The 23,210-nt window shown below is 38.0% G+C and overlaps 1 protein-coding gene across 4 annotated transcripts in view; it reads left to right on the forward strand.

The window, feature by feature from the left end:
* The first annotated feature begins 856 nt into the window (after positions 1–856).
* Positions 857–23,210, forward strand: part of elavl2 (ELAV like neuron-specific RNA binding protein 2) — a 61,688-nt gene continuing 39,334 nt past the window's right edge. For all 4 annotated transcript variants that reach the window (XM_041779605.1, XM_041779607.1, XM_041779608.1 and 1 more), the window contains exon 1: positions 857–986. The gene's annotated coding sequence lies outside the window, so the exon portion shown is untranslated. The remainder of the gene's footprint in view (positions 987–23,210) is intronic.

Genomic DNA, 23,210 nt, shown 5'->3' on the forward strand with positions numbered 1-23,210 from the left:
TTGGTAGAGTGCTGAAATGTGGGATCCGCATAGTAGTGGCTTATTTTATACCATCTTAACTAACGATGCCATTTTATGGGATATATTGGGCTTAAACCAGCGATTTACAACCGTAATTTTACACTGATAGTTGAAATATAGAGGATATTTTAACATCTGTTTGATTACTAGACAAACTTGCATTTTATTTAAAATGCATGGCTAAATTGAAATGTGATTTAAACTGAATTTAGAGTTAATGTAAGGTAAGCTTCAGTTTAAATGTAAAATAGCCTTCAGGGCTGAAGATTCAGTGTAACTCTTAGAGGAGTAGTACTCTGCTATATAGGTTAAGTGCAGCTTGTGTGCTACGCTACTTGGAGTTTATGGATTATGTTTCAGTAAGTTCTGACTCATTTTATGCAATTTTTTAAATTTTGTTTTTTGTTTGTTGTTTGGACAAGCCTGCACAGCCCACCTTTTGTTTGGACTAACCTCTTTTAATGCAAAAATATGTGTATCAGAATTGTGATTTAACTAGAATTTGCCTGTTATATTAAATGTTCCAATCATAGGCAGGTCTGCGTGCCTAATTAACAATAGGTTAAGTTAATTCTTAAATAGTAACAATGCTTAAATATCCTCTCTTTTCGGTTGAATTAAACAGTTTAAATTTTTCTAGGAAACCTTGTTGGCAGCGTGACGCAGTTTTATGACCACTGCTCCAGCTTTGTGTCATTGTTTCGCTTCAAAATTTAGCCTAAAACGCTAGTCATGCTAGGTGGCGTGTAGCTAAAGTACACCTGCAGCAAATCAATTAGTTAATAGTGTATTTCCGGGGTAGAGACGGGGTCTCCGCTGATTGGCTAAGGGTCTGATTAGTTTACTTAGTGTGGCCGCGTTCCCGCCACCGCCCCTTTACTACTGCGCAAAGACTGCAACTGAAAGTTTGATGTCTGCAGAGTTTACATCAATAAATACCCGCGACGCCGATACAACACCTCAAGGTAAGACACCCGGGAGGGGTAGCGTAAGAATACACAGTAAAAGTCAACTGTACATAAATACATTTAGTGAGAAAGTGCATTTAAGGATGCCGGCAAGGTAGAAGAGAAGCTGCCCGCCATGGCAGACACGCCGGCGTAGCCTCACTGGAAGTTCAACGTTTTAGCTTGAAACACTGCTACCAACCGTTAAGCTAGCTAACTAGACATTTACCCTAATTGTAAACACCGAAATAAAGCTAGCTAATGCTCAAACTCCCAGTGAGATAAGGAGCTGATGCAACGTTTTCTTAAAGTGATACCCCACACTTAACCACCGACCGTTAACTTTCGTGTTACTCAAGGGGGCTTTGGCCAATTTTATAAACCGCGTTCAACAACGCCGCTTGCCGGCGTAACTTCACTCAAGTCTTGCGCGTAGCGGAACTTTACTACGTTGAAACGAAATGTCTCACATAGAGTAAATTATCGGAATTTAGTCATAATTAATAGGAGAATTTCCGCAGTAATTTTGTCTTCACAAAGCCCGAGTGTGTGCTGCAGTAGATCTTACTGGGCACGTTGCCGCAGGTGCTGCAGGTTAACTAATTAAAGCATGCTAACTCCCCCTTGCAGCAACTTCACATTATAGTTCAGTTAATAAGCAACAGCACGGCTAAATAAAGCTACCTATAAAGCTTTTACATTGTCTAAATATGACCCGTGTGTTTAATTTTTACATTGTATAATTCTCTGCAGGGCTGCTGCATATTTATTATATGTAGCATTAAGTTTAATCATGGTTATTGGGGATTGTTTCCCTAGCAATCAGTTATGTCACGTAGGTTTTAAGCTACATGATAAGCAGATGTTTTCCACGTTCACACAATGGCACGTTTTTAAGCAGTAGGGTATTTTACATATTACACTTAATTTGATGCAAGCTCTCTTTAATGTTAAATGATCCAAAAACTTTCTTGATAGTAAGTCTATGTAAACAACCAGGCTGTTGCTCATTGTATTATTGTGCCTTTATGCTTTTAATGAAATTATCTTGTAACCTACAGTGTGAAATAAGGCATATCCTCCTTTTTTTTTTTGCTTTAATTCATGCTCGTCATTGAAGTACCTGGCCTTGAATAACAAGCAGGTGAATATGTTGAAGCCACAGGCACCAGTTACTGTTGGCAGTAAGCGGTGAATAATCTTCATTTGATAGGTCATGAAAAGATTGCATATTGTTGAGCCAGCAGCTAAGAGGCGGACCAGTAAATTTACCAGGAGGTTGCCAGCACACACAGGACATCTGTGCTCCTGTGGGGATAGTGGTGGGGGACAGGCACAGAGAAATATGGATGCTGGTTGAGGCTGCTGAGAAATTAATGGCGATTCCTTGCCTTTTTTTTAAATTTCATTGTTATTTATCAGCCTGCAAGAGCATGTTTAATTTTGATTATTTAGAAAAAGTACCCTCTGATTTGACGTGTCTTTGACAAATAAGAAATGACAGACAAAACTTTGCTGAAGATCAGTATCTGTTCCTGACAGTGTTAGGCTTTTCGTCCTATCTTGTTTTTATTAAGAACTCGTGCTCCTAAAACCGCATACCGCTGTTGTAAGCTAAAGACCTATATTTTTGTCAGAGTTCTTGAATCAGAATTGTTAAAAGCACAGGCAGATGTTAAATTTAGATTCTTTGCAGTTTTTATGACAAGTTTTGATTTGGAATGAATAGGAGAAGGCCTCTTGTTCCTATTTCTATGTATCTGCTCCTTTTAGGCTATTCTTTTACTCTCAACGTTCTTGCCACTTCTACAGTTTCAGCAGCATCTCTGTGCTCCTGAGAGGGACAAGAGATAAGAGCGGCTGTCTTTATGTATTATTGAGCCCACACGTTTGCCTTTCTAAATAAAGGCTGCTGACAGAGTGACTAAAATGCAGGACAGTGAGTGAACTTCCAAAGGCCACATCACTGCGCTCTGTACGACAATGTGTGCCGCTGGCAGAACTGGGTTAGCATACAGTGGGTGGCTTTAGTGAGGGGGGAAAAAAGCAATTTTGTCCCCTTTGTCCTTCTTAAACGTCCATCCCATCCCCCCTTTTTTCTCCCTGTGGCCTCCCCCTCGTCTCCTCCTTTGCAGTGATCCAGTCTAGGCTGTGAGGATGCTGCACAGGACTGTTTCCTTATTTTGTGGCGGCCACAGGGTGGCCCTCCCTCTGCATGTGTGGGTCATTACTGCAGGACAGCGATGCGGCGTTCTCGAGCCTGTCACTGCATCTGCAGCTTTTCTAGATCACCACACATCATGCTGTGTATAGGTGTTATGTGGCGTGTTGTTTTGTGGAGTTCAATGTTGGCTGTGTAAGTGTGGAGGCTTATCATGGTGAGAAGCAGAGGGAGTGTGAATATACCTCGTGGTGTCTAAACATTACAGACATTTTGTTTTGATTTTCAGATTATTGAACTGAAGCACATAACTGTAGTGTAATCTCCAAACCTAGATTATATGATATCATTGGCTCAGTTTTTCAGACTAATAGTCTAAGACGTGTAGTCAAACACCATCAAATATCAGAGGCTGATTAGAAAAAGAAATAAGATTTTCATCTTTGCTTTAAAACTGTCATTTGTATTGAAGGTTTATTGTCTTGCATCTCAAGTAAATATATCAGATGTTGTGGCTTTCTCTGTCACTGTTTACCTTTTTAAACATATGGTCAGCAGCAGACTGTCCAGTAACAGATAACTTACATCTGTGATACTGTGTGTTTCACCCCCAATCCTTTCTTTGCTGGTTTTAGTTCGTGAATATTCCCATAAGTTTTCAGAATCAATACAGTATGATAAAAATGTACATTCAATTAAATCCTAACACTAGCCTCTGACTACTGAGCCTTATTCAAATGTAACACTTAAAGCACTTAGGCAATTAATTTATTCTAAAGAAGTATGTTTTTTAGTGTTTATTTTGATGAAACAAAAGGTATTAAATCTGGATAACAGCCTTTCTTTTTCCCAAAGCAGCAGGGACATGTTGATGTTTATTGACTTTGGCTCACAAACAGCATTATGCCAGAAAGACTTAAAAATGCCTCTGGTCATAATTTCAGAACGATATTGATGAACATGTCTTAGAGTTTCTGGAGCCAAACTTTTCTCTTAGCAGCGCTGGTTGTGAATTTATATGTTTGTATTTTAACATTTACTAGTGCTAGTGTTGAAATCATCTTCTAGTCCTATGGAGGAAGACTGTTAACCTAATGTCACATCCCATCTCAGTTTAATTCTAGTTGGCTCATGCACAAGGAAAATGCTGCATTACGATCTCACGGTGGCTTTACACCTACAAACCATCAAAATATTTAAGACGGCATCCATGTTAATATAGTCTGTCAGCCTTATATGTTAACATGTAAACAAAGCTAGCGTGCTTGTAGGTACAGCAGCGCAAATATACATTAAAACACTCAGCACTGTTTTAATAGTGTTGTCAGCAGTATTAAATGATTCACCCCCAGCTGTAAAGCTCAGCTCAGGTTCACTTAGAGTCACTGTACAAGTCTGCATTTGAGTTGAAAAGAAAAAAAGGGACGACTGTATAGAAATCCTTCGGTGTTTGTAATTGAGGGTGCATTTGTATTGGGGGGGCTTACTCATAAACATACATAGCTGACAGTTTTTGCTCCCCTCATGTGCTTAAAATGTCTGATATCTCTCAAGCAGTGCGGCTCATTTTCCGATATTGCATGTTGTAGCATCCGTACACTGCAGTGTGTGGGTAGACTAGTCACATCTGTGTTTCCAGCTGGGATATTTTGAACTGTTACTTGTGGGCTTTTAGTTTTCAAGGACAGGCCGTGCATGTCAGCGTGTGCACTCTGGAGTTCTTCACTCTGCAGCTTGTCACGCATACTTGGTCAATTTAATCCTCTGAGGAGCTAGTAGCAGAGATTCGTGCCTCCTCACTTTAAGTGCTCAGTGTCACATCAGTACACGCTTATCTCACTGTTGGCTTCAGGTTCATCTTCGAGAAGTTCTGCTGATAGTCAGTTCTAGAAATGAGTGTTTTTCTCTTTTGACCTGCTCTGTGTTTGACAAAACCTTAAACTCTCTCCTCTTTGGTTTCTTGTACAGCGGTAGGCAGCTGCTAGCATTTGTCTTTTGCATTGATCCAAATACGGGATTGATTATCCAGTATGCTGTGTACCATTCCAGCAAGGCTTTAGTTGTATGAATCATTGCGGTCATACGAGGAAGGTTGGAAAAAAGGTCTCGTGTTCAGGCAGATAAATCATCCCCCTTTTACATTAGTGCTAACAAAAAACTCCATTTACATTTGTTGCTGCTGCTCATAAAGCACAAATACTTGTGGTATCAATACTTGCCAGGTGTAGAGAAGCCAGAAAGTGTTTCTTCACCAGAGTAAATTGCTTGGTGGCCTTCAAAGTAGCTGCTGGTAATTGAAACTAAAATGGCAGCCTGAGTATCCTCCAGTGGCAGCTGGGACTTAAATACATCATTCTGATTTTAATTGGAGCTAATGCTGCTCTGAATTCTCTGGTAGGAGGACAGATTTGTTGCATTTAGATAGTTGTGTAGAAGTAAACAGGATCATTGCTGCAACTATTGATTGTTTTTACATTATAGATTCAGAAATATCTAGGTAAGAAGGCGGCATAAAATGTAAACACTGTGGGCCCGTGCCTGTAGACAGCACTGATAGCACCCACAACCTGTTTCAGAGCACCTCTGACTAGCATGTGATTAGGTTAGAAGTTCCTGATTCTTTGCTTGGTAGCAACTGTAAAGGCATTTTAAAATATCACTGGAGGCTGAATAATTTCCTTTTTATTTAGAGAAATTTCACACAAAAAAGATGTAAGATGAAATAATTTTATCTGTTGTATCAGTTGAAGGCTGGTATTTAGCACACCTAACTGTTGATTTAGAGGAGTGACCGGTTGGACAAACTCTCTTCTTTCCAGTGTGACCCCGCTCCCATTTGAGGTAAAACAAGCCCTTAAGATTAAATGCTGGTAGGTTAGAAAACAGTGGTAACCACTCAATTAGAAGCCATTCTGTTGTGTTTTGTGCCTTATACAACAAAAATCCATAATTTATTTAAGTTTTGTTCTCAAATGATGAAAGAGTGTCAAGGAAGAGTTCTGAGTCTTTTTGGCTGAAACTAGAGAGTAGTAAAGCAGGTAAATGTTGGACCAGTGCTGTGTCTTTGATGACTTTAAGCTAGCTAGCTCTGTGACAGCAGGAGCTGTAGTTTGCCTGTTAACTGCATTTTCACAAAATAACTAATTTATTAACCACATTTACGTGTTAAGATCCAACACACATAAGGTATGTGATGGTCTATTTATGGCATCTCCAGTCACAAGATGGGACTGGTTGTCCAGTTTGACTGAGGGAGTCTGAACACACCCTCACAATCGTTCCCATTTACTGCTGTTTGTTTTTATGAAATGTTTTCTCCCAAAAAGGGGAGTGGCTAGCATTGTTTGGTCAAGTGGTTTGCTCTCATCAGAGACAACTCATATTGTTTTCTTCTCATCATTGTTGACAAAGCTGATGTCAAATGTCCCACCTTTTCCTGATTTTAAATGGTCAGTGATGAACAAGTGACGTTGACTAGCAGATTATTGTTCAAAAAAGCTAAATGTTCTTTGCTGAGATTGTTAGGTTGTTTTTGCACTCAGGATGTTAACCACTGAACTATGCTGTTTTTTTTTTTTTTTAATTTGAAATTAGTGCTGATAGTGCAAAATCAGTGACTGTAGACACAGGTCTTTATCCCAAATTTAAAGATACCAGTGTGACACAATTACAATGCTAGCTGTCCAAAACTGTGTAGTTCAGTGTTTAGAGTTGCATTTACAAAATGAGTCCAAATAAGTGGTTATATCTTTTTTTTTTAATAATTGTTCAACCATAGCTGTCATTAATGCTAACCAGGCTGTAAGTGAAACAAATCAGTCAATTTAGTTCTGTGAATAAAGTAGATAAATCCAAATGTGTAATTCATATTGATTCATCCAAACATATAGGCCTGGTCTATCTAGTATAATGTTGGTAACAATATAGAATGATTTATTGCTTGTGTTTGTTTAAAAATACTTTGGATGAGGAATCTGAAAAATAATTGCGTATTAAATTGCAAATTACAAAAAATGAAATTATCCCAAATCATTTCACTCCAAAGCTGCGTTTAGTTTAGTTTTTTTTTTTTTTAATTTACAACCTCAATCCACCATTTTATTCACAGAACTAATAAAAATGTAATACAGTCCATTATGTTGATTCATAAAATACTCATTTGTGAAATGGAACTCCCCAGAAGCTTTGTGAAGCTTGTAGATAGGGGCCCAGACATTGTTATACAATTTATAAATAACATAAATTATACATAATATACAGAATTCAACCAGCATTCCTTAATCTTATTCAAGACTCTTAAATACACTAAAATTTACTGTAAAGATCATGTTTTAAAGATCTAAATAACCTGTGAAAGGTTCCTTAAACAGTCATCACTTAAAAAAATATACAAATACCGCACAGGGTCTACCTAAAATCATATAAATCCTCTGAATTTTCATCTAATAAATGAGTAGAAGTATATGCATTGATTCTGCTGTCTGTAATTTCTATTTTTTTGTTAATCATTTTAAGGGTGTCATTGTTCGTGCACAGCTTTGATGCCGTCAACAGTCCACAGATTGGGATGTAAAGGGAAACTTTCAGGGACCAGGAGACATCACCGTCTCTCTCCTCTGCTCTCTGTCACAGACGCTAACACTAACACATGCAGCTTTAAGGGTTACCAGAGAGATTTAATGGAGCATACTTGCTGACTGTTGAATTAAACGTTTAGCAGGGATAGTGCACATTTTCCTTCGTGTCTGTGCCAATGTGTTGGTGATCATATCTGCTGTGATACAGCAGATCTTTGGGTTAAAATATAAATGCATGTTTCTTTGTAAAGCTTCTGTACGTTCAGGACTATCGAAGGCAAAATAATTTGTATTGCTTAAAGCATGTGGTCTTGAAAAAGTATTGAATTTTTGCAACCTTAATTTAAAGGTAAAAGAGAAATGGTACAGAAGGTGGAAATAGACATCGAATGAGGTGATGTTAAAGATGTGATGAACAGTTAGTTGCAGATTAACTTCCATTTTGGTGATTAATTGGTTTGGCTCTGTAGCTGAAACAGGTATGAAACATGAACAGGCTGTGATTGATCCTGTATCAGAAGATTTGCATCTGTGCTCCAGTCAAGAGTTTGATCAGCTGTGAAATGTTGCTTCCAAACACCCACTCAAAGTCACTTTTCCATGTAATTAATTAGCACAACCAGTGAGCTGCTAAAATGGAGCCAGCAACACCAGCTTTAGAGGTTGGTGGAGGACATAAGGAGCCACAAAAAATAGTACAACAATCACTAAGTAGACCAGTAGCCATGTGAGGTACTGGCAAAGCTTTTACTACTGTACAGAAAGTCCCTTGTTATTTTTTTGCATGCTGTCAGATGATGATATATCGAACTTTAGCTTGTGGCAAGGTCAAAAGCAATCACTTTAATTGAATTTAAGATCGCTTCATAGTCGCACTGCATGCAGAAGCTCCTTTCCCCCTCGTGAGCCGTCTGTGGGATCTGAGAGTACCAATAACTAAACACGCTACATTCTAATGAGTCCTAAAAGGCAGCTTGCTCAGTGGGGTAAAACTGTGGAGGTGGATGAGTTTATTTTAGCGATGATGGGGAAAACAAAAAAAGAACCTCGTGGTTTTTATCTGGGGCTGGTTCCTGACGAAAAGCTGTGAGGCAAGGCCTCTGGGGAAAGGAGATGCTCCGCACTCAAATGCATGCACTAAGAGGAGGCTGCTGGCTGGCTGCACACACTGAAAGCCCTGACTGATTTTTTTTTTTTTTTCCTTTCTTTTTTTTGGGGAGAGGCGTGTTGCCAAGCTTCCTCCTCCAAGTGTTTATCTAATGAAATATTTCTGCCTTGTGGCGCTATCTCAGGCGGGATGATAGCCAATGTTTGTGCTTTGTACTTAGAATAAAAGGTGAAACATATGAAATAGAGATTGAAGGAAGTCATTTTTTTTCTTCAACAGTATGTTCTCTTGTGGCCTGAGTTTCTCTCCGTTACTGTGCACAAGGGAGAGGCTGCATGTGGAGCCCATATCTGCTTACAATGTGGTTTTTGGCTTATGGGAAACTTTGGCTGAACACTGCTTCCGTTTTAGGAATATCTGTCTTTGTGCACTTTTTCTTGTTTGTGTGAAAAAACTGCAGAAAGTTAGGATGTGGAATCAGTACTTAGTTATATTATACGAGCAATTTATAGTTGCCAACTTGTTTTTCTTGTGACACAAAGAACAGATGGAAAGAGCAGCAGGCAGGTTAGGCTGACCTGTGAAGTTCAAGCCCCTGTCATAGTGAGATGAGAGCGCTTGCGATATATTTAACTTCAGTGTTGACTCTACTAACAAGCCTAATATCAAAGCCTTGCTTCAGTGAGTTTAATTTTTATCAGTAGAGGTTGAGAACTGATGAGAAAACTTTGTTTTAATTGTTTGCCCTGTGTAAAAATGCTTTTAATCTAGCATTCAGTATAACATCACACATTGTCCTCTGTATGTAAGACAGAAAAGTAAACAGTATTTGGAATGAAATCAAATATTCACATTTGTCAGATTTGTGCTGTCGGGGCAAAGGTTGTCAAAATATTTCAACATTTTTGACACCACATGCTGTACATACTACAAAGTTTATTACAGCGTACTTAAAATGGATAACACAAAAGTCTTCTACTCAGTGTGAATGTGTGAGCGAGCGGCAACAGAATCAGCTTGATTACACTGAATCTAATTGTCGTGTCCTGACAGAATGTAAGCGATGCAAAATTTTTCTTCTGTCGCCCCATTAATATTCCTTTGTGTTGCTGAGATGAACGAGGACCAAGGAAAGAAGGAGATGACAAGTCACAAGGAGTGTATGACAGGACTATTTTCCTTGGTTTTCTTTCACTTTCCTTAGTCTGCAGTAAAAAAGGATATTCAACACCTGTTTCCATACCACGGCAAAAAAGGGCCTAGATCAGGAGTGTCAAACTCAAGGCCTGGGGGCCAGTTATACTCGGCCTGCAAGATCATATCATATTTTTAGTAGTATATTTTATATTTTTAGTCTGCAGATTTCCTCCAGATTTCCTATAGAAATGTAAATTTAACCTTGATGATTTAAAACATCCTTTATCCTTTTCATACAAAAAAATGAAAAGATTGAGAATAAAATAATTTGATGACATGTTGGGATGTGAAAATAAATTTTTAATTTCATATTTTCAATTTTGCGTGTCAAAATCATGACTTAAACTTGTGATTTTGATTTTATCTTATATTTTACCCTTCTGAATTTATAACCATTGGTACTTTTTTTTAACCTTTTAGATTCACAATTTTAAGTCATATTTTGACCTTTAAAGCATGATTGTGACCTTCTCTTTCATGTATTTGACTTTTAAAAACATTGTTTACTTTTAATTTCGTGTTTTGACCTTTTGAAATGATAAGCTTGACTTTTATCTCAGACTTTGAGCCTTTAAATGTATCCTTTTGAGTTTTTTCAGTCTCAAAATCATTTATCATCAGTACTAAGTTTTTTTTTTCCATAATTTACTGCTGTTGAAAATGAGGTTGACAGTTTATAGTTCACTGTTGACTCTGTTAGACTCTTAGGTTAGACCTAGATTCAGAATCCGGCTCCTGTGATTGAGTTTGATACCCCTGGCCTAGAAGAAGGATCATTTTGTAGTTTTTTGAATTAACAACCTGAAGTGCTGAAATAGGAAAAGTAGCAGAAAGTAGTCGAAAACAGACTTGTAACTATTCTTAAAACTTTTATAATAATGATAATTTCCTTTTTTAAGTGTTTCTTTAGTAAACAGAGTGCAATAGAGCACATGTGATGCTTTTTGTAGTAATAAATAATGAATGAATTAATAGAATAACTGCATAGACTCACAAAAACAAGTTGAAACTAATAAAATAGTAATGAACCACAAGGCTACCTAAGATTGTCAATGGATCAGTTATTTGCAGTGAAGTCCTTGAAATCTTGCTTAAATAAAAGTGCTGCACTCCTTCAAATAAAACTCTGTTGTGGTGAGATAGTTAAAAACACAAAACCACCAGTCTGTAGCCCACCCACCCCCTCCGTTTTGGTGTATTTACAAACATGAAAGCTGGCAAGCCAGGCAAAAAAAACGTTACGGCTTCCTGCACCACAAAATAACCCTCAAGGTTGTAGCTCATCCCCGAGGATGTTTTAGGTTAATTGGGAAAAAATTATTGATGCAAGATAAGTTTTTTTTTTTTTTTTTGGAACAGCGACTGATAACTGATCATTTCCCACTCCTGGTGGCAGATAACCGATAATTTTGTTTAATTGTTGATTCAACAAAAGAAGTTTATTTGATGTATTTATGCGCATCTGGGAGTAAAAGGGGGTTGATATGTAGTTAGCAAAGATATTTATAACTATTTCTAATACCACTCGTGTTTTACAATAAAACAAAGAACTATTGTCTTCATAACTGTTATTATACTTTTTTTTTTTAATTTGTGTACTAGGGCTGAACGATTTGGGGAAATAATCTAATTGCATTTTTTTTCAATTACGATGTGGTATACGATTATTAAGTTCCTTATATTGTTTTTTTCCAACAAACAAATGAAATAAGTAATTCTATATTATAACCAACACAATATTAGATAAAACTAGGGCTGAACAATTTTGAAGAAATATCTAATTGTGATTTTTTTTTTTTACTCGTATTACAAATTGCATGGGAAATGATTTGATGAAGGGAATTCTCATTCATGTCATTCTCTTTGATTAATTGCCCAGCCCTATTGTGTACCAAAGTACAACATACACAGACAACTGACATGGGTTTTGCCTTTTTCACTTGAAATGATTTTAAGTATCTTGACAAGTGGTCAAATCTGACATTTCAATCAACTAAACGAGAAATCTGATGACTCATGTCAAATCAGACATGAGACCAAATGATAACAGGCTGTCATGCTTAACAAATGGTGATGCTTGGTTTTGCTGCTTAAGTCAGAATTAAAGAGAGCTAATGTTTTACATGAAGATTAAAAGTATGCACTGACATAAGTCATATCAGAAATAGATTAAAAATGTTAAGGACACCGTGGTCTGTGGCTAAACTTCTGTTCCTAATGTCGATCAGACTGAATGAAACCACATCAGACAAAGCAGGGATACGTCTATGAAAGCAGTGGTGGATCAGGAGACAGTGAGACTGATTTTGTTATTATTAGCGTTGCCTTTAGGCTCTGGCAAACGTTCTGCAGTTTCCAATGCCTGCTGAATCAGCACTATGCCTGGTATTAGCTTTTGGCTCAGTCCTAATGCTCGCGGCTGAGGCTAGTGGCTACTGCCGCTTCATTTTAACGTCGTTAGGATGACGACTTTTGAGTGACTTATAAGAATTGTTGAGGGCTTCTTTCCACTCTTCAGGATCTTTGAAGGGCAAATTCTACAATTGTGATGTTTTATCCTCTCTGCAAGTACTGAATAACTCCACCGTGTTGTTAGCCTCTTAGCACTGAGGCTGCTTCCTCTTCTTCTCTGGTGCTTAACAACAAACGCCTTTATTATCGGTGGATTTTATCAGTTAATATTTTATTACTGGGATAATAAAAATATGTAAAATATACATATATGATCGTGCATCTCTAAAAAAAATTAAACACAATTTGTCAGTGTGTTTCCAGCAAATGTTTGTTTTTCTCAGCTTTCACGTCAGTTGTGTCTGTTGCAACTTTTTCAGGCACTTTTTGCACAACAGCAGCTGCGTATCTGTCGTTTCCCTTTGCATCTGCCTCACACGCAAAATATTGCCACCAAGCACTCCTGTTTTCTTTCTCTGCTAACATTATTTCTGGAGTCAAACTTGTCATGTCTTCTTAGCTTGTTCCTTATTAAGTGTTTCATCTTTGTGCTTGAACCTTTTGAACCCGGTCAGCTGAACTCTGCAGAGCTTGTTAACTTGTTTTACAAAGTGGAGATAGTTGTGGATTAATAATATCCACAACTGAGTCTGAAACGTGTCGAGTTCTGGCTTGTGTCAACACGGAGGCAAACTTCTCAGCTCAAGCTGTCAAATGATCCTCAAGACAAGCACCACACGTCCATTTCTCTGTTCTTAACATAAAAGTGCTTGATGTTGTATTTTTTACAAAGAACCTGAAATCCACAGAGCAGAGAATGAAACATTTAACCAATCCAGAGTGAACCGCAAGCGTATTTAATCTATAAATGAAGAAAAATATAAACTCAAAGCTGCTGTAAGAGATTTTCAGCTTTGGACGATTACCATTATGGTTATTTACTAAAGAGCAATGACACAGAAAAATAAGACACTGTTTTCTGATTGTTACACAGCAGTTGTGCTTTAAAACACTTCAAAAAACAGCGACTGTTGCTCACAGAAAGATGCTGGATTTTGTTTGGTAGCTGCTGAGATTTCACCTCTTCCTGCCTGCTGCATATGCGTCTGCTCCACCCTCTGTCACAGCCTCTACACTACAACCCATTTAATTCACCAGTCAGCAAATAAGTTTTGTAAACTGCCTTTGGCGTCTCATAAAGATTCACACATTAATTTTGTCTGCTGCAAACAGAGGGCAGAGGAGAGAGACAGTGATGATCCTTGAACCTTATGATTTGATAAGTTCTGACTTTTGACTGTGAGCTTTACTTCTCTGCACAAACACTGACAACATTAGAAAATACTGAAATCACTGTAGACGAATCATCTGGAATGTTAATGGTAGTCCAAAGGAAAGGATATTTTATTTTGAGTATTTGTTATTTTAGAAAAATCTTGTTTGCCTTTTATTAAAATCATCGGTGTCAGATTTTTGTACGTGTTCAGTAAGGTTGACACAGCTGTCAATATGATTATTAACTGTCCGCTGTGGTATCACATGTGGAAAGGTTTTCCATGTGGTGAGTCAATTTCAGAGGTGGTTTAACACTAGTACCAAAACAGTCACATGTAAGAAAACTGAGTTTAAATTGTTTGGTGTGGCTCTGTCTCTGCACCTTTCCTCCCTGCTTACACAAGTGTAATGCTGCAGCCCAAAGATCTTGAACCTCTCATTTACAGCTGTTGAGGTGAAACACACCGAACCGCACTCAGAACCCTTGCAATTCGTGGATTGTTGAAAATGTATCATGGTGGTGTTAAACAAATTGACTGCCAATAAATCCCTTTGCAGATTGTCAGTGAGATAAACACAGAAATAAGCGTGCATATGTGCCATGGAGATCTGCTAAAAACAGCCTTTCTCTGTTCTCTCACACCATGTCTGCTTTTATCATGCAGGTTACTGACAACAATCAGCAGTTTAATGTTCATAACGCCATCCCCTAACACAGCGGCACACAAACTGAAACGAGGGCTGGACTGGCAAGCTGGCATGTTTCCTGGTGGGCTGATGCACGTTGGGATTTGTTATAATTTACTTGCACTAAGCACTGGCCCCATAGAGCAGGTGCAGTGGCCCATTGGTTGTTTTCTTCATAATAACAGTTAACCGGCCCAATCTGATCTCAAGATATATCAAGACCCGTTTACACCCTTCCTCTCCCCACTCTGCTCCAGCTTAGAAAGTGAAACTAAAATGGCTGGAAAAAGCAAAACTTATGCCTAAAAGCAATCTACAGAATATGTAAATAAATGTCAAATAAAAAGAAAAAACTGCCAGTCATGATGCAGCAATAATTGTAAAGACTGTGCTGTCTGCAGACGTGGTCTGATGCTGCATGCAGCTTCATGTGGAGGAGGAGAGGCAGGTGTTTGAAAGGAAAGATGAGAAACATGAGCATGAGGAGAGTGAAGGAGTAAACCCTTTTATAAAGAAACAAATGGTTGTGATCTGAAGAATTAAGAGATTGCTGTTTAAGTCGTCTTAAGTACCGTAAAACTACTTCATTGTAGGTAAAATCCCTGAGTTCAGACTTTGTGCCAGTATTGTTGGTATTTTCATTCATATTAGTTTTGAGTGCTCTTAATATTAGTAGAGTGAAATGACACCTATGAGTAATTTTCTGTATTACAGCTGCAGTGAAAACTAGTGTATAGTAAATTTTCCTTTGTAATGTCTTGGATCTTGTCATTGTTTCCAGGTTACTGCTTGTGAAAACTGCTGATTAAATTGGTAAATAGTTCAGTTTTAACTTTTAGGGTAAAGTGGATTAAGAATTTAGAGTCCCTAATAAATATACGTAGAAGAGTAGTTTTTTCTAGTAATTATAATCAGTTATTTGTTTATTGGCATTATTCAGTTCACTTTCTTAACTGATCAGTAATCTCATTGTTTATAGCCATTTATATTAAGGCCTGTGTAATTTGTAAATACAATGCACACTGACATTTTTTTTAATAAATGTTTTTTATGTACTTCTACCTAAACACACCATTAGATGTGGTATGCCACTTACCTCTGAGCTATGTGATAGTTTGGGGAAAATTTATTTTTGGTACCAGCTACATATAAATAGTGCACCTGTACTGTAAATCAGTACACAACAATGATCTAATCAAACAGTATTTAAAGTAAACTCAGATTCTGCGTTAATTTATCATGGCACAAATAAATGCAGCAAAAATAGTGCACACAGCAAAAATAATCGTAGCTACTTCTCAGGTTTTTATACGATAAAACAGCAAAAGGAGTGCAAATGGGCATGTTTTATCTAGCAGCCATTTTATGGACCATTCACAGTAATCGCTCCTTCTCAACAGGTTGCAGTGCCAACATTTCTTGCCAAGCAAAATTCCACAGCTCTGTCAATTCTTTTAATTGTTTACCTTTCTTATCATTAGACATGCAATGAGAAAATGCATCAGCAATTCCCATCTGCGTGGAAACTTTCTTAACTTTCCTAGATGTGGTTGCCGCCATCTTCTCTCGCATCATCTGGCTTTACTCGTACTCAGGTTTGTGTTTACGTTAGATGTGCCTCCATCCTTTGTAGGCACCGTTTTATTGGTAAACTTTGCATACTATCGTTGTTTGCTCCGAGTCTGATTTTCTGTAGCCAAACCAGTTCCAGGTAATGGAGGTAGCTCTTCGTTTAGTGACAAACTGATCCTGTTTTAACTCTGCCTTCCGCCATGTTTATGCTTCTGCATGTGAGCTGCAAGTGTGTTGCAAGTTAATGACGTATGTGTGTGCAACAGTTGCACATGCAGACATCATCAACTAGAGTTTATTATCATAGAATGCCGTATTCAGATTGATGGTTTGCGGTGAATGATATTGCCCAATCCTACTGGATATATTAAGGTGGGGCCAAGTAAAGGTGTACACAGATAGGTGTATTCAACTCGTTGTAGCTAAAAATGCCAGAGCCGAATTTTCTTCCCAGTCCAGCCCTGAGCTTAAACACACATATATACTGGGAATAAATCTTCTCCTTAAGCCTTTAGTGCTTCTTTAAAATTTAACTAAGAAAGGCATGAAAAAAAAAATCATAAAGACACGCTGACAGCACAGCAGAGGCCTGCAGGGGTCCAGTTTTACAAGCCCGCATCTCCCCACACCTGCTGGGCTCAGACCTGAGACCTGACTGTGGTTATCCCCATTTAATACCCAGATCCACCCAGACCAGTGAATAAGAGTGAGACCTGACCCAACACAACCTGTGATTAAACACATGCTACATGCAGCCATTTGTTTGAAGGGTTTTTAGCTGCTGCGTAATCAGTGTCGTAATAACAAGGACAGTGCTTCACATCTCCCGATATTCACAACTTGAGCACTTTGCGCACACAAATGAGCAACGATAAATAAGCCTACCATGGCACCTTTTCTTTCTCTCTCCCATGTAAATACTCAAAAATGCATGTATACATCAATGAGCAGATGCTTCTATTAAAACGACTGCTAACTAACTAGTAGCCCACAACCAAAAGCTGTTAAAGAACAAAACTTAAAACGGTGCATGACACTGGCACTTTGTTAGTGATTCCCTCGGACTCATAGAGTGCATTTGCCTTAGAAACAAGTCCAAATATGAGCAAATAAAGAGGAAACACAGAGGAAATGGGCCTACAGTTACCTCAGTATCAAGGAACTACACTATATATATATTTAATTCATGACCTTTATGCTTAAATAAGATAAGTTAAGAATTTATACACACCATCATTGATCTTACAGGCTAATTGGTTTCAGTTAACATGACTCAAGGAATTTAGCTTTTATAAAGAGATTTGACATTAAAACTGATGATTTTCTGACATAAAGGAGCAAAGCGTAAGTTACATGCAAAGACATGACAGAATGAAATGGAGATCACATATGAGTTAATAATGATCATAATCAGATGTTTTTAAATAATTTACAAAGAATAGAAACAAAAGTTAAATACAAATGCAGAGAGAAACCAAAGCAATATTGGAAGTTACTGCAAGAGCAAAGAACTATCCCAGAAACATTTAAAAATAAAAGCATTATGTGAAAAACATAGGCAATCTCACAACAACAACAGCGTGATCAGGCTTTTACTTTGATAGGAGAGTACTGTACCTGTTCAACACCTTGTCCTATCCTACCCCAAGTGCAGGCTGGAAATTACAATAACTAAATTTACCAGCTTTGGATGCCAAAGAGTTTTTTTGTTGCTGTGGTATGGAAAATGTTGTCATAACATTTTTTTTAGTAATGTATGAAGAATCTGAGTTAGGATTTGTTTTAAAAATGCAATGCCTGTTAGAAGTGATGATAGATGAGCCACTGACGTTCATTGTAGTTTAACTTTGCTGCCATTGCAACAGCTGAGTTAAGTAAATGCCTTCACTCCAGGAATACAACAACCTGCTTTGTATACAGTAGGGAAGAAAACTTAGAGTTCTGTGTACTTGCTAATTTTAGGTTTTGTGTTTTTTAACTTTACAAAATAAAGAGAGGTGCACATGCACCTGCCAGTGGTCCACTGTGTTTTCTATGGTGTGCTATCCATCGGCATTTTAAAATCACAGTTCTAAATTAACCAGTTATGGTAGTGTAACAGAGGGTTATAGGTTGGGTCAAAACAGTGTAAAGAAAACAGCAACATGCAGCAGTGTTGTATGAGCGAGGCGGTCTAGAGTTTATTAGGCTCCTCAACAGTGCAACAACTCAGCACATCTGTCTTTAAAAATCAAAATACCTCCGATATTATACTGTTAACAAGGGACAAATGGGGATTCACTGAGCTTTATGCCACCCTGGGACAGAGTAGCTTACTCTGCAGAGGCCTGTTGGACAGGTTGCAAATCAGGCCTAAAATCTGCTCATCGTTCCTCCTTTGGACAATCATCAGCTCACAGGAGGCTTCTCAGTATGGCCATTTTTTCTATTATCAGTTTCATGATTACCAGACTTATCTTCTGTGCTCTAATATAATCAAAGTGACGTGTGCTAACCAGTGCTAACGAGGCTAACAAAATGTGTCACTGCTTGTTGTCTTTCTCTGCCTGCTGCTTATTCTTTAGGCTTGTGCTCTGGCCTGGGCGATATGGCTTAAAAATCTAATCCCTGATTTTATTTTAAAAATATATGATTTATACGATTTTTAGCGATTTTTTTCTTATCCTTGTTTAAAAAACATACAAATTACCAAAAAAGTAAAAGCATTTTTTTGTTTTATTTTAAGAATTAAATGTGACAAATACCAACTGAATTTTCCTCTTGGGTAAGAGCAAGCAGTAATTTGGTCTCAAAAATGCAACTTTTTTACTGCAAGGAGAGTTTACATCAACACAGAAAGGCTGCAGTTATTTGCAGAAACCTGTGATGGCATACAGAATTCATGTCTGAGCATAACATGAAATGTTTTTTTTTTTACTTCTGTACGTTCAATATTGTGTTACTGCTCCTATAGTTTTAGGTTTTACTTCTGTAATGCTGAGGTAGTCAAGCTGCAATTGACTATTTCCTATTGGGGGCTTTCACAATAAAAGCCCTTCATAAATATCAACAGTTACATACCTTTATTGTGAAGGAATTGAAGGAAGTAGCTTTTTATCATTGTTCAGCTAAGTTTCTACAGCAGTACCGGTGACTTTCTGCAAAGTGCAGTGATTAGAGCTGCAACTCTTCATACATCTGTCTCGTTTAACGCCACAGCTCACTTCTAGGACTAGACGTGTACTTAAGCGAGTCAGAAGTTTAAACACATTTCAAACTGTTATTTAAGTGGAATCCCTGCAGCACTGAGCTATAAACAAACCGAGGCGACCCAACTTGTGTTAAAGCCCCAGACAGACCGACAGATACGCTCTACAAAATGAACACCGTCCTGATTATTACAGACATTAAACTAAGAGGAAAAACACAGGTGTAACCTGTTTACTGTATTACAGTTTAAATACAGTAGGTTGAGTGAATGACGTTCAGTTAGTTACGTGGCTGCTTTTACTGCTAAAGTAAAACTTAGTGCTGACGGGACTCAGAATAAGCCATTTCCCATCACTTTGCTAGCTAGTTGCTGCGTCATGCCTTGTGTGGGCTCTACAGCTGAACCCACCCATTTAAACACTGATAATGATGGAGATGCACAAATCCATTTTGTGGCAAAATTTTTACCATTGACAGTATTGATGCTGGTTTACTACCCAGTGCCCACCACTAGATTTCACTGCCATTGACTGCTTTAAGTGTGTGTTTGATGGGTTTAGTGGTCTTGTCAATTCCGTAGTGAGACACACTTTCGCCACTCGGCTGCATGTCTTTGATTGAGATGTTGACACACGTTTGCCGTGCTGCTTCCTTTAAATGCCACAGCTTTTAAACAAATATGGCAGCGTGCTCTGGTGTGTTCATGGTCCGAAGCTGCGAACCTGAATCAGGTCCAAACACCTGACGAAAATATACAATTCTTATGGGACGAAACTCAGCAATTGCGCCAGTAGCCGTGCTGTTGTGTGTGCATCTCTGTAGTGAAGGAGGGGGAGGGTGTAAACTACGGGAGCCCCGGGGGGGAGAGAAAGAGGAGCATGGAGGAATATCAGAAAATCTTGATTGTTATTTTTTAATTTGTCCCAAACAAAATTAATCGATAAAACCAATTTATTGCACAGGCCTACTTGTGCTGTTAAGCAACGAAAATGTGTTTCTATGGCTTGCATGATATCATTGTTTTTCCATCAAAGTGCTTGCATCACTTTTTCTTCTCATGGCTGACATCAGGATTAACAGACTCTTGTTCCTGTTCAATGCTTTTTGAATCATATGTCCCTTAAGAGCTACTGTAGCTGCTGTAATCTGGCTTGTTATGGAGATTAAAACAAAGTAATGGCTGGAGAACTTATGATTCTGTGTACTAATTATCATTTTCTTATTATTTTCTGGCCAACTATATTTAGTCAGGTGAACTCAGGAAGTTCAGTCATGCACATAAAGCTAAATGAGTTTAACTATAGAAGCCCAAAATGATGTGATTGCAGTACAAATGCAATGCATCATTGATGTTATTGATGAAAGGCAGTGAGATTAACTGTATTCATCTCATGCTAATCTTGAACAAGGCATGTTTTTTTGACAGCTAAGATTGATGAGGAGTTCACATTCTCACATCCGTACTATCTTTGTTGAGAGTCGTTTGTAAATTGTATACATACAACCACCTTAAATTTCCTGCTGCAGAGTCCTGACTAAAGGCAGGAAGCACGGGGGAGAATTATTTGTCAGCTGGAGCACCGAGGCTAGCAAACATTGCTGTTTTAACCTACAAGCAGTGAGGAACGAGCAGACACAGGAGGCCAGTTCAAGACTTAGGGAGTTGGGACATTAATTTTTGTCCTACTACTTTCAGTCATAAATCACTATTTCTCCTTTATCTGGTCAAAACAGTTATGACTCTTTGTCTCTCTTTCACACATTAGACCCCCCCCCCCAATATTGTGGTTGTGATTTAATATGCAATTATTTTAAGATCCCTCAAAAATTTCGAGCAATAAATCATTTTATATTTTAACCTACACAATATTAGATTGATATTAGAGACCTGATATCAATAGCTATATTGAAAGGGTGATCATTTTTGCCAATCTTGTTTTAAATGAGAAAAACATCTACATTAGTAAAGCAGGAATTTTTATTCTTAAAAAAACTTGAATGATTGCATAATGTGCATAAAATCTATACTGCAAAAAAATTATCAAAGTGGTATTTTGACACATTTCACATGAAAGAAATATTATATATACATAGAGAGAGATTTAATCTAATTGGGGATTAATTGCCTAGCCCCAATCAACATAATAAATTAAGTTACTTGTTAAATTTACTTTTATACCCCAGTGTTTTAAGTGAGGCAAATGGTGTTTACAGTTTTTTAGGTCTCCATATTTAACCAATTCTCTGCTTCTCTTTGCAGCTAAGAGCACCAGAATGTACTTTAGTTGTGTAAACTTCATGCATGCATTGCATCCTCCCTGTTGAGCTCCTTGCATGAGAGGGTTGACATCTGGCTTGCGACACCGTCCTTTTAAAAAAGGAAACGGCACTGAGTTAATAAATTGATCTTTATGTATATATTCATTACAAAAGTTGTGTAAAAACACTCCACAGAGAGAGAAGGTCTAGACTCTAATCTTTGATGTTATATTATTTATAGACCTTACATTAATCCTCAGAGTACAGCTCTGAAGTTAGAGTGGAAAGCAAAAGTCTCCTATTAACAGGCAGAAACCTTGAGCAGAACCAGACTCATATGTAACAGCCATGTCTCAAAGCTAATGCAAGAAGAGAGACCGAGACAAACAGAGCAACAACAATCAATAAGATAAATCAGTGGCTGCCCTCGCTGTAAATCGATCTCAATGCTATTTTCATTTAAATTGCTACAGTCTCAGTAATAATGGTAACAGTATGTATAGTATCAGCAGTCATAAGCATGTATGCTGATTGATCATTCTAATAGCAGTAAATCCTGGTCAGACCGAAGATTCAGGATGGGGGAGATGATGTATGGGTTAAAGTGATTTATTTTTAAGTCACTGTGCAATCAGGCTGTCAATACAAGCAGGACTGTCGACTTATGCACACTGACTGATGTGCACTTAAACGGACAACAGTCATGTATTTCTATTTTTTTTCCTTTATCGTCTTGGGAATGTGTAACATAAGGCAGTTTGCCTCAGGACATGGGTGATTCATCACTAATTTCTTTAATAATAGTGCCATGCATGTTTTTTTGTCATCAACTTTGTACTGTAATTTTATGACACATGTAAACACAAGTATGTGCTAGCTCAGCCTTGTTAAAAGTGAGATATCTACTCAGTAAAGTAGTTGTTTTTTGCAGACAGGTCAAGCCACTGCAGCACTGAATTTCTTATTTGCACAGCTAATGGACAGGACAAGAGTGTCCATTGCGTGGACACTTTGAACAAAAATTTGTTGGTGTGGAGCCGTAAAAAACAAGATTTCTTACTAGACAGTTGACTGTTCAGACTAAGTGACAATGATGTATGCTGGTGTGGTTAATTTGTTCAGTGAATGAAATGTATTTGTGGTAACTGGTCTTGGGTGTCCATGCTGTTTGCTGTATGGCTGTGGTTTCTATTTTTTGCTCGGGTTATGTAGTCATGGGTTTTGACCTTGGCTTAGGGACATGAATCAAATGAGTCACGTACTTGCACTCATGCACTGCAACACTCTCAATGCATTTTGTCTACAGTCCATTCAAGAGACAGACAGCAGTGATGGTAATAGACATATTACATAATAAAGAAGTAAACAAACAAACCTCCATGTACACACAAGTCTATTTGTGCTGTGAGCATGGAGGCGATCAACCTGTGGCACTGCCTGGGTTTTGTGAAACCCATGTTGCTTAGACAGCAGCTGTCAGCTTATCTGTATTACTGGTCTGGTGTTTCATCTTCCTTTTGACACTACCCCTTAGATTGTCCATGGGATTCAGGTCAGGCAAGTTGGCTGCAAAGCAGTAACTTGTAGCTTTGGCTTCACTGTGGGCAGGTGTCAAGTCCTTCTGGAAAAAGAAACCAGTATCAGTATCTAAAACTTCTCAACAGATGGAAGAATAAAGGGCTCTAAAATCTCCTGGTAGACAGCTGACAGCATTGACTCTGGATTTGACAAAGTACAGTGGACCAACACCAGCAGATGACATGGCA

Source organism: Cheilinus undulatus, linkage group 22 (assembly GCF_018320785.1).
Source record: "Cheilinus undulatus linkage group 22, ASM1832078v1, whole genome shotgun sequence".
NCBI lineage: Eukaryota > Metazoa > Chordata > Actinopteri > Labriformes > Labridae > Cheilinus > Cheilinus undulatus.